Here is a 13,796-nt window from a genome sequence, read left to right as displayed (position 1 = left end):
TTTTTCATTTAATACATGCGTTTCTGTATGCACGTTAATTGAAAGTAATAGGGTTTTTAATATTTTGGGGGGTATTTTATGCAAATATGCAGCGAATCTGTAGCTATGTGAAATGGCCTTTACAATACAACAGAATTCAAAACTTTAAACATGAACGGCAAGGAACAGACATGGAGTGTTTTTCTTGTAGCCCATATTTGTAATGTGTTTCACGTAACACACACGCATTAGTAACAGACAAGTGAGTGCCACTTTGTTTCAGCTTGGTTATGCTACTGATTACTTGTAATTATAGATAACATGAGCTACAGAGACATAGATACTAATTAGGCATTCACGCAAAGCAGTCTGCCCCTGTTAAAAGAGTCGTTTGGGTAAGTTGAAGTTTCTTGAAATCTTCACCTTAAATTTAAGAGTTAGTACTGAACACCTCACAAACAAATCAAGATGTCTGCAGTATATCTGAAAGCAAGCAACTGTCAAGTGTAGCAACTATGTGATCCCAGCTGCATGGCAAACTAGAAGTGCTGGCAAAACACCACCCAGCTCTGATCCCACAGCCCACTAGATCTGGCTGAATAACGACAGCGAGGTGGCAGACGACCCATCTAGCTGTCAGAACATGTCCACCCCAACTCATGTCTTCATTTATGGGGGTATTATCTGTGTCACGCTAAGCAAACTTCAACAGGTAGACTCAGATCAATTTGAAGAGGACAGCTAGATGTGACGTGATATGACCAATTCACACATATATGGGGCTAGTGTCTCCGTTGTCAGGATTACGTACATAAAATAGTCTCACAAAGGCATGAGATTGGAGGCAGTGTCAACAACCACTATAAAGGAAAGTGTGTTTACCCTGCGCTCTGCAATATTCCAGCTACATGATGGCAGCATTTAAATAATCAAGTCTGTACCAGACAATCCAGTGATCAATACTGAGAGCAACTATCCACACAGTCTGGGTAGAAGGAAACGCAATCAACCCTGTCTGTCCAACCGATTCATTTGGTCAACTCTTACAACGAGCATAGCTTGCTGGTGACCTATTCTAACCCTGAATGCCCTAACAAGAGAATCTATAAAAGACTTTTTTTAAAAGTTTCTTCACATAATGTCAAGTTCAGAACAAGTGTGACTGCGTATTGAGTACCATCGCAGACTTTCTACCTTCTGCAAACAATATTTGATTCTAGCCAAGATAGGATGTGTTATACAAACTATAACTATACCTTTTATTCTTCAACAGTCCTCACTCCTCAGACAAGGAAAAATGAAAAATACTAAATCTACTTGGAAATTTAATAACTGTCAGTTATAAACATTGAAAAACAGTGTTAGAAATGAAGGGTGTCATGGGGTCCTTGAGTTGTAGTGGTGTAGTATTTCAACCAACAATGATCCAGGGGACCCTAAACCTTTCATATCAAACATGTCAAACATGATTATGACACGGACTCCTTGACTCTCATGCTTGATTAAAATACTGAATAGATAAATAAACATGATAAAATCAGGCCAGACTGAATAATCCGATAGAAATGATACAGATCCCAAGAATATCTGTGTATCAGAGTAAAGTACACAACATCAATCACCATTAAGTAATTTTGAGCTGCTTGCGTACATATAGACATAAACAAAATTAATACACACAGTAGTACAACAATTACCCAGTGTATCCTTTTCAACTTGCATACATGTATTTCTTTACTGATCTCTAATTACCGTACTGATCGAGTAAAGGCATCACCCATACTAAGACTCGACTGTATTGAATAATGCCGAAAAATGTGCTCTGTCTAACCTATTGTTAATGAGACATGTATATAACTGTTGTCAGAGCTCCAGATAAGCTGCGTAACTGCGTAAAATACGCATCAGAAATGCAGAAATACACAGTAAAATATAATCCAAGCGTATCAAATACGCAACGAACATTACAGATACGCTACAAAAATAAAACTTGTGCGTATCATCAAAATATTGTGAAGTAACCCTGCGTATTCGATTAGCAAATCAGCAACCTATTTTGAAAAAAACGGGCATTCCCTCAACCTTGCCAAACTCCACGATGACAGTTACATCATGATCATTTGCCATCACACTTTCTTGTGGAAGTATCCTGGTATTTTTGAGTCCTATAAAGCTCTCGAACCCACACGACACCAGTTTGCAGGGACTAGATGAATAGTGTTTTAAAATATTTAACTTAAATACCCACATGTGTAAAAACTAGTGGGTAACAGAAATTTGAATACGCAGACAGAATTACTGATACCAAATGATTTTAAAATGCATGGGTAAAATACCCACAACACCAAAAGCTTATCTGGAGCTCTGCTGTTGTGAGTTTATGCAACATGTTACACACTTGGGGCAGCACACAAACAAATTACCATATACGACATAATAAGCGTCTAGGGCGCTCTCAAAATTAGAAATGGGGGACACTTATTAGAAAATTATTTTGGTGAAATACAACCGAGTTGAAAGATGATACATTTCGTGGTTTATGCTGACAGCCTGAAATGTTTATATACGACGGATATATTTTTCCAGAATTTAATTTCCCGCAATTAACATGATTAAGGGTGCATATAACATACATATTATACAAGTATAATTATGTCTTGTGTACATTGATCAATCGGAAGGGGTGCTAATTGGGATTGTTCACTAGTCAATATATTAGCAAACATCGCCATGGGAGTTTATTACATAAAATATGGTATACCGGTAAATATTATGTATGTATACACCTTGACTATCTTTGTTACCTGATTTCTATGTAACGAGACATATTCAAATAAGTGCTGTCTTGTTTACCGATCCCAACCTTCAGTTGAAATAAAAATATGTTTAGACCAATTAGAAGTCACCTGAATCAGCATTTTAAACAGAATTATTTAAAACAAATGTAGACTCATTGGTGCATGAATAACCAATATACCGCACCCAAGGCAGTAAAACATATTGAATACCCACAGAAAACTAACATAAATGATAACTTGAGCAATTACTCAATGTCACAAAACATTATCTGTAGTCCTGATGACACACTTTTGATTTGAAGGAATCAATCCCATTAAAATCACATCTTTGTACTCGTTACAAAAGGATCTGAGGTCATCCCATTTCAGGTCAAGTCAGAACGATGTTTCACAAACTTTGACCGACCAATGAAATGATTGACTGAAAGTTGCCATTGGCCAATCAGAAAACAGCTTTTCCAAGCATTACTGTACTAATTTCAAACTAGCAACTTCTATTCCAGACTAAGATTTGAATTTCTACAAGACGATTGAGATTGTATGGCAGTACTTCCCACTTGTAAAGTCTCTTCAGTTTCAAATGTTTATCCAATGGAAGCGGGAGTCAGTCATTCAGCTTGTATCTGTTGTTCAGAATGCATCGTATTAACCTTTTAGCGGCTGCTTGATTAGAAAACACATGTAGACTATAGCGATCTTGTAAGCGTTGTTCTAATTGGTCGAATGAAAGGTCCTTCTGACGTGACCTGCAAGGGGATGTCCTTAGATCTATGGGTAGCGACAAGAGCACTAACATCTGATGTTACAGAGATTGTAAAGGAACCTACCTACCCAGTATACCTTGGTTTCCCACATAATCAATGGTACACCCCATACATTCCACCACACAGTAGGCTGGATACATGTACCCATGAAATCAACTGTCACCATTGATGTAATTTATAGACTCTCCAACCCTCTATCAGTCTCCACAAATCACTGGGTTATCACAGCAGGGCAGGTGGGTCATGACTTGGTATATAATGTGATGTATGTGATATGTAACTACTGGTCCCTCTCTGTGCTCCCCCTCAGCCAACATACCAGTATTGAAACTGTTGAACATGTGTTTTGTGTGGACAAACCAAGGATAACCCAGCCTTCGAAATTCACACTAGTCAGCTATTTTAAGGTATGCAAATAATCAAGTCTGGACCAGACAATCCAGTGATTGACATAATGAGCATCGATCTACGCAATAGGGATTTGATAACATACATCAACCAAGTCAGCAAGCCTAACCACCTGATCCCATTATTAGCCTTTTTCGACAAGCATAGTCGCCTCTTACAACAAGCATGGGTTGCTGAAGACCAATTCTAACCCACAACTTCAAGGGTAGCTAGTCAGCTAGTATCACTGTATTTTTACTTGCCCTCAGCAAGATTTAGTAGTCCCTGACCTGCTAGTCAGCTAGTCAGAGATTAGCTACAAACTCTGAGAACAAGCAGAATAAGGTGTCCACTAGTCCACTGGTTAGTTTTGAAAAAAGAAACCAATTTCTAAGGCTGTAATCGGGCTTTATCTGTGAACTGGAATTACAGGATTATGGCATGCACCTTAGACCATGGCAAACCCATGCTTTCTTGCCATGAGGAATTTACACTATTCAAGTGTTTAGCCAAAGCAAACTTTCCATAATTATTCATTTGATATACTGAGTATAATTTGTATAATTCATGTTAAGTTATTGCTGTGCAAGAAACTGACAGGAAATAAAATTTGGGATGGCCACCACCTACCATAGATGGTATGACATTTTAATATGACTCCATATTCTGGCCATTCAGACATGCTGAAAAGATCACCACACCCCAGGGAATATGTCATGAGGGTCAATCCAAGTTTAAAATGTCAGTCAGCAATGAATTTCAATTTGACAGACAAGTACAATAGCATGAATCAAAGCACAGTAAAACATTCCCAAATGATGATATTTAGTACACCACTTCCTATGCCATGGTCGACATGATTGTGAGGATGAAATGGAAGCAATTATGAAATATAGAAAAAAAAAATATTGAAAAACTTGGCAAATTACACTTGGCAACAGATATCTGGTTACACCAACATGTTTTACAGTCCAACAACAATCCCTTTAGATCTATACTTAAATTGGTCAAATATAAACTCATATACATCTATAGTCATAACAGTGGAACACTTTGTAACAAAAGAGTTAAAACACAGGAGAATACCATTGATATATATAAACAAACCTACACTTCCCTTTTCACCCTCAGTTCAGCATGACCTCACAACTGACCAAAAACACTTCATCAAACATATGTCAACATCTTATATTAAACACACATAGTGACGGAATTAACACTAATCTCTTTTAGGTGTTACTCATGGGACAATACCTTCAGGAAGATTATCCTGGAATTGGATTAGAAGGTAGATTATACTTATGAAGGCACGTCCTTCACACTAATCATCTTAATCACAGTCCATAACAGTACCCAATATCAAAAGTGTGACATTTATTTTAGTGACAACCTTAAATCTCTCCAATACTTTGTTAAAGTACACACACAAAAATTCAGTCAACAACCTGGAGCTTTTTGCCACCTTAGGTTTAAACAGTAATAAATAAATAAATTGCAAGTGATTGCATGGCATTTGACTGGTTAACTACCATAAGCAGTTTGTAGTTGCGTTCATATTGCATAAACCTAAAAAAAGCTTTCAGAATAAATACAATATGTGCTGAAAGATGTCACTGATTTCATATCATCTTCAGCTTTCTGAATTGATGACTGAATGAGCAGAGTTCTCATTTTCTAAAATCATATGAATTAAAAAATTACATATCTACTCTCATACAGATTAAGTTGAATATTCTTTTTTTAAAGTACTTTGTCAAGTATTTCAGACAGCAATGTTTAACATTGTGTGACCTACGTACAGTCAGTTTTCAATCAATCAATGAGTGAGTGAGTGAGTGAGTGAGTGAGTGAGTGAGTGAGTGAGTGAGTGAGTGAGTGAGTGAGTATGGTTTTACGCCGCTTTTAGCAATATTCCAGCAATATCACGGCGGGGGACACCAGAAATGGGCTTCGCACATTGTACCCATGTCGGGAATTGAACACGGGTCTTCGACATGACGAGCGAACGCTTTAACAACTAGGCTACCCGACCGGCCCCCTTCAATCAATGAGAAACCAACAAGAGATTAACCACTGAAACAAGGAACATGACATAAATGAATCGAAATATTGGAAGTCTAAAGAGTGAGGATTATCCCCGGCAAACGTCTTAAGAGGAAGGATTATAAGCCTGATTGACGAGACAAAATATTCACTCAAGTTGGATCAGTCTGACTGTATTGATTGCATTGCACTTAACACACCCACAGATTTTTCATTAGTTCTTAAAATAAGCTCACGAACCTAGTGACAGATGGCGGTGAATAGATACAGATAAACACGAGGATTGAGGTAATATCTTGTTGGTTCACAGCCAGTGCCCAGTTAGTCATGGGGTTGTTCTAACACTTACTCATGTCTAAGCAACAGGCAGCAAGAGAAATGATTTAAAGCAATCTATAATTCTCTGGCAAGCATGAAGTCTTCCCTTCAGACACATGTCTCAATCGTGGGCCTGTTGGCTTACACACAGAGCCGGGCAACCAACACTGGTTTTACAATCTCACAACCCATGATCTGAAGGTTGCTCCGGACCACAAAATTCAAAAAGCGGTGCTGATGGTGGCAGGTTATGAGTTTTTCATGCATCTGAAGACAAAGGCTAGAAATACTGTCCTCAACAACAACCACTTTTCTAACTTTTCTAAACTTATGATCAACAAAAATTACAAAACTGTTCCTCTTCCAATGTTTAAAACCCCTATTTCCTTGTTTAAACAGAAACTGTGTGTTCACACTCATCATTGGGTCACCAAATACAATCAACTCGACACTGACAGCTGCACATGTCTTTGCAATAGGCCCAAACTAGCCACTTCCAGCCCTCTTTAATCTTTTGGTATGATTATAACCTGTGTATTTCTATACTACATAGGGACATGATTTCTGTTGACAATAATGAAAAAAGAAATGAACTAGAGAGGAAATCAGGTAAAATGGGGATAAAATGTTTAAATCATCAATTTGGAATTTCATTCATATGGAACTTGCATGCACGTGTATGTGTGGCTGCTTGTGCATGTCCAGACTCAAGCCAGGCTGATACGATAGTGCTAGCACACTGAAATACCTAGCTACTCCATTCAGACACAGTATTCTGACTCCGGGCCGGCCAGTCCATGTTTTATCCCCATAATGCCAAGTGGCAAGCAGGGTAACAACAAGTACCATCTTTTAGTGTCTTTTGGAATGATGTAGGTAGGACCACCGACCTTCCCCTCTCTGGGCAGATGCTCTACCAACTAACCAAACAACTTCAGAATGTACATACAGCAAAACATCAGAAGAATAAGCATGTATTTGACAATCCAAATCTTGATTGTGTTACTAAATGGGATTCCTATATCCTTAGCATGCTCAGGATTTTGAGATTTTCCATTGCAGCACTTTCAAACATTTACTCAATATTTAGTTATTTGAAGGAAAGGTTAGATGCCTCCAATAACTGCACATGAACATCTATGTACACTATGTTTTGCTATTGCTCATACATGTAACTTTTAAATGATTGTTTAAATCTTATGATCATTTAGAGTAAACAGCTAAACCTGGCACCTATTGTCTCAGAATGTTCAGAAGACATTTCAAACTGTTAACAGTTTTGTTGTTAAATTATTGACCATATGTATACTTGAAAGGTTACATAATATGTTACTCAATGTGTAAATATCTAAATATATACACATGATAAAGAATGACAATTCTTTGGCTTTAGTCTCATCAAAGTAGCCATTATTTCAGAGAACAAACCCCGATCATCATGATCATATCAGCCAAGACACTATGACACATAATGCCAAGAATGAATTGAAAAAAAAAAAATAAGGATATTCTAAGGATGTGAACTTTAACTTTAACATCAGGCTGATTATGAATCAAGACATGCCGAACTGAGATCATTTTTCTGATAAACATGCTAACAGAACTATTTACCTGCTCCAGAGATTGTATTGTTCTTTACATACACCTTGTCAAAGGTCCTCCTGCGGTATGCCGACAGAAGAATACAAGAGATTGTTGTCTAGTTATCATTCTCCACTAGAATGATTAATAAGTCATTATCTGTGATCCAAGGTGACTCCAGGACAGGTTCCAGATGGGTGCCTGTCAGATGGTGTAACGTTATCCCTAATGAGTATTCTGAGTCAGGGATCTTGTAGGCGCCATCAGCGTCTTCAGTGAAACATTGTCAGGGTTTGTTAGGTATGATTTGAGTTTATAAGCTTTTAATCCTCTCCGGATGATATCCACAATCTCGCCACATAAGCCAGAAATGGGACACTAATTATACACATTAACCATGTTTACAGCTGTGAAATTAAATCCACAATATCCTGAATATTGTGTTTAGAGAGCCACAGCTTGGGTAGCTATATCGTACAATGGACTGTGAATTGTGCATGTCATTATGAGTAAAGATTCTCATTCTTATGTATGGATCAAAGTATTGCTTTCATATCACATACTGCCTCATAATCGAAGTTCCAGCGTTAGAAATTGGCACTAGTCCTATAGTCCTTGCCAAACTGCTCAATAGTTAAGGTATCCTAAGGACTAGTAGTCAAATACATAATCCAAACATGCAAGAAGAGCCTACTGAGTGAGTGAGGGTTTTCCACTTCATCAGGGACCATACAGCAACATCATCAACAATGGATGGTCACCATCTGAACCTCAATGTTGGGAGAATCAACATGAAATAATTAAAATTCAAATACAATATATTTGTGAAAGGCTCACATAGAAATACTTGATGACATTGAATATGAATAAGTCAGTTTAGTGCAATCTAGCTAGATTGAACATGTTGAATATCACATATCTGTATTTTCATAAACTTATCATATCTATGATGTGAATTACACTGGTACATGTTCAAAAGAATGATGTTATCATCATTTTATTATTTTTTGTTATCAGTCACATACATCATGATATATGTAAAAGGTACATGTTATGAATGGCGACAAATTTTCATTTAATAACTGCAACAATAACTTCATAATTCCACATTCCACAATTCAAAACTGGCCAGGTCCAGGTCCTTAGCTGGGAAAGTATTGGAATTACTTGGTATCCCCTGAAACAATTGTATTCGAATACTAGGCAGCAGCTAAAGGGGAGGGATTTACAGTTAACACCCCACACCAAGGCAGATAATCTCACATAATCCACACTGTCTCAGGAGGGCATTCCACATACTTGCCAATTACCACACCTGCTTGTTACCTCTCCGATATACACACGCACCTACCTCTATGTCAGCTATCACTGTTGTAATACACACCTGATGCACACATACCCAATACACAGATTCAAATGTTAAATGTTATAAGGTCTGTAATTACCGGAAGAGGTGGATTTTGAAAGACTAGATCTTATAGTTTTAGCATAGTCAAGCAAATTTATTTCAAGTTGTCTTTTTTAATGAAATTCCATACAATACTTTTGAAGTCATACCACAGATTCTCAAAAAATAATTCTAATCAAGCCAATTATCAGATTTTTGCAACAAAATGGGAAATATTAGCAGTTTTGTTAATTCATTCTGACATCAAAGTTATTTTCTTTGTTGCATTCATTAGTGTAGTAATACAATGTTGTCAGTTTTCATTGAACATTTTACATCTTGCCAGTTGTGGCGTTTCTTGATACAAAGTAAGATTATAAAACAAACGAAACTGTTAGTGTTTCATATTTACAGAGGCAGTTTAGTAAGCCAATGTTGAGCACAATTAATTAATACAAAATATGAATGCTGCCGCCAGGAACTTTACCAAAAAGTATGACTGGCATATTTACTTTTCACAAGTGTGCCAACAATATCTGAAAGAATACCAACTTTATTATGACACAGGATGATGAAGTGACTTATAATTTTGAAAGACTGGTTAAAAAAATATTTAGATTTTTTTGTACTAGAGTTGTGTAAATTTAATAACTGTTTTTGTTGTTGTGACATTGTATACCCACTTGAATATATATTTTAGCACCTATTTCCACAAATCTGCATGAATGTTGCATGGGTACAGTCTGGCTGAAACACTGAAATATTCACTTCCATTTATGCAAATTTTCAGGTGACAGCGACAGGTTGATGCAGGCTCCATTCAATAATCCATCAGATTCTCTAGATTCATGTATGACACACAGAAATGAAACATCACGACAAACTCATCAAACAGAAAGAAAGTAAATTTTCATCGCATCAGGGTTTCACAAGACGCAGAAATGTGCATCCAGTACACACTAATGTAAAGAATGGACGTACAGTACTAGACACATTCATTGTACAACATTTGTGACAAGAAATATAAAAGTCCTGTAATTATTCTTAAAGTAATTATCAAATCTTACTCTACACCATTTAATTACTTTAGAGTAAACTCATATTTCCTGTTAGGGCCCAAGAAATTAATTTCAATGTCATGTAATATTGTCAATATGCATTAGATAAACAAGTAATGAACCAATTAGTGACTACCTACTCTTCATGCTCGGTAACCCTATTTCAGTTAATCATTTGAAAGTTAATATATAGTTGGATCATATATTTTCCAACATAATGTGGTTTTGGACAGCCATGTTTATCGAGATTACTTGTGTTATACCAAGGTGTGTGGCTTCACACAGACATTGAGAATATTCCAGATGATGGCTTGTTTTTAAGATAAAGTCTTTTTTCATATAAGCGAGTGGGATAGTTTACAGATGTTCATGTGATTAGCAAGATGATTATGAATTTTTTTTAATCTTCCGAAAACATTTAAAACGAAGATACATCAGTTGCATATATGATTCATTTGCATATTTGGCTTTTTTTGTTTACTCCAAATCCGAGAAAGTTGTTCACGAAGTGTATCTGCCCATGTGTATGCTATTTCAGAATTGAAAGAGGCCTACTGCATCACGCTTGACCAATAGTGTGCAGGCTCTTCTATTAGATCTTGGGCACCCTTTAGAATTTTCAGGTTCATTGTCAATATGCCTTTTATGTACCATGTTGTTTCCTACTTTAATTCCCGGTTGCTCTGTAGGTTTTCAATTGCAAAACAAGTGTGGCCAATGATCTACCCTCGCCTCGCTGATGCTGACAGTGTCAATCACTGCCTTATTAAATGTCACAACGTTCGTTGATCGTCTCTCCGACATAGTCTGCAAGGTCGTGCATAACCAAGCAATCTATGCAATCTAAAGCAAAGGCCATCAACGCACAGTTGAATGTGCGGCAAAATAACGTTCAGACAGCGTTACGAGGGCAATGACATTGAAGCGGGGTAGGATTTTACTAGAGTAAAATATGTTATGCTTACATGTCAAAACACGCGTTTCCAAAAGCATCTTGACGTATAGTTCGTTAGCTCAGCTGTTTGAGACGAAAACGCCATGTCCCATCCTTCCCATGGATCTGTATTTGTATCAGTATTCAGCTGTCTTCAAATCAAAGGTTTACTTTTGTCTAATTTTGGTCCTGTTCCCTACTTTCCATTCGCTGTCAACACATATTTCACATTGTCAACACAAAACGGATATTCAAACATAGCGCACTTCCTTGTGCGCATGTCACACGATACCGGAAGTACAATGTGCCCGTTTCCAATGTAAACAATCGTCGATGCGTTCTTTTATGGAGCTTCCTTTTCAAATTATAAGGGGATAAGACATCACTCTTAATAGCAAAAAGAGTTTGAGGTTTACATTAAGGATAATCAGAATTAACTAGAAAACGGCGGCTGGCTTGACGAAAACGGAATCTTGATATGGCGAGAACCAGCTGTGAACGGCGGCTTTTTTTTTTTAAAGGAAAGCAAGCAAGGCGTCGTTTTGCCCACAGCTCAGATTTTACAAGTTACTGAGATTTACTTCTGGAGAAGATGACTAAAGGGATCTAATGGTTCAAGTGTGACTTGTCATCACATGATGGTGTCGATGGTTGCTCAGGCTATCGGTATATCTGTCTAGTCCTGACTCAATTAGTCAATATTGTTTAAAATATTGCTAACTAGTGTTAAACAACCTTCTGACATGAAAATCCCCACACATATTCTTAAATTTTAATGATCACAAAATCTTCTGCTTATTTACTACTTCTTAAAAAAATAGTGAAAAGAATGTTTTTATTTCCCAAGTAAAAGGGCTGGGACGGGAACTTAGGCTGGGTTACCTTCAAGTCGATAATGTTCGCATATCTTTCTGACTATATGCACATTCATTCTGACTTTTATATGTTTTGAGTAAAGATACAGCTTCAGTGTATTCATGATCAGATCAATTTATATGTGTTTCTAAATACCTTTTGCAAGGGGTCCAGTAAGACCGTCCATTATTGAACATTTTGTACCCACCCTTGAGACCTTCAGTGGGCATATCCAGGTAGTGTTGGGTAATAGGGGGTTGTCAACAAGACACATTTGGTTTTTAAAACAAAGACCAGTACTCCTTTTGAAAAACAGAAACACCAATACTGATCATCTGACATCTATCACAAAACCCCTGTCTAACTGGCTCAATAGTCTTCTTGCCAGCATAGTTTCCAAAAGAAGTAGTACTTTATAGCAATGTCTTCTTTTTATTCACAAGACTCACATGCATTGTTGCATTGGGGTGAACAAAGTTTTCATAATGAAAAATATTGTATTTGAAAATTTTGCTAAGGTAGGTTTCCAGCCAAAGAAACACCCAAACATAAGTAGTTGTGTTGCAGAGGTCATTTCGTATTTGGTATTTTATTACTTTCTGTGGTTTGCTTTGATGTTGGGTGTTCCCATACATTTATAATGAAAATATGAAACCAAAGAGGAGGTGATGCCTAGTGTTCTCCAGTTGTATATATGTTACAGGAAATATGTATAATCAGGGAATATGTGTATTCCCTGAAGTTTTCAGGGAATATATTTAATGTCTGATTCACTCAGGGAATATACATAATCCCTAAATCAGTGTTAGAATATGAAGTAAAAAAATAGTTATAAAAAAAAACAAGTTTGCATCTGCAACAACATGCAAAATTCAAGGTATAAAACTGTTGACATCACGTATTACCTCCCACTATGCTTTACCTTTCCTTCAAGTATAGCTTACAATTACTAGGATAGATTATATAGCACTTTCTACTCTTTTCAGGCCTTAAATCCTTTTACAAAATTCACCTCTCTTAATATATTACCATTTAACTTATTTTTTCTTTTTATATTTTAATACACTTGTACATTATAGCCATAGTTGTTTAGTTTGTGCCCCTCTCACTTACAGTTTTTTGGGTATGGTGTTTACCTACATTAAAATATTATTTATTTATTATTTTCCCCACCTACCCCGACTGTGAAATTGCCAGTGGTAGAAGCGGGCGTTAAACCCCCAAAACAGCACGGTACAGAATTACCTCACATTTTCAAGATGGAGTTAGAGGAGAATTTCCGAAAAAACCTGTACAAGAGTAATTGTTGCCTATGTTTGATGTAGCATTGTTTTGATTACACTGAAGACTAATTGTTATATAAGTAAAGTGAAAGGTATTTGTTATCATGTCAAATAAATTTGTCTTTTCATAAATAATTTGGCTTTTTTTTATCAAGTTTGACTATATAAGAGCCTCAAAAGTAATTTCAGGAAATATGTCCATAAAAACTTGATATTAAATCAGGGAATATGTATAATACCTGAAAATGTTAGGGATTATGTATATTCCCTGAGTGAATCAGACATTAAATATATATTCCCTGAAAATTTCAGGGATTACACATATTCCCTGATTATATTATTCCCTGTAACATATATGGGGCTAATCTTTGCCATATCACTGAGGAATACAGTGAGTGAGTATGGTCTT

General features: G+C 36.7%; 1 protein-coding gene across 1 annotated transcript in view; it reads right to left on the bottom strand.

Annotated features, from left to right (window-relative positions):
- Positions 1-11,478, bottom strand: part of LOC139469235 (uncharacterized) — a 30,905-nt gene extending 19,427 nt beyond the window's left edge. Inside the window, exon 1 of the mRNA XM_071251376.1 lies at positions 11,281-11,478. The gene's annotated coding sequence lies outside the window, so the exon portion shown is untranslated. The remainder of the gene's footprint in view (positions 1-11,280) is intronic.
- Between the last annotated feature and the right edge of the window lie 2,318 nt (positions 11,479-13,796).

Source organism: Haliotis cracherodii, unplaced genomic scaffold, assembly GCF_022045235.1.
Source record: "Haliotis cracherodii isolate W230 unplaced genomic scaffold, xgHalCrac1.p SCAF_1, whole genome shotgun sequence".
NCBI lineage: Eukaryota > Metazoa > Mollusca > Gastropoda > Lepetellida > Haliotidae > Haliotis > Haliotis cracherodii.
The sequence above is the reverse complement of the archived record's forward strand: the minus strand, read 5'-3'. Positions and strand labels throughout refer to the sequence as shown.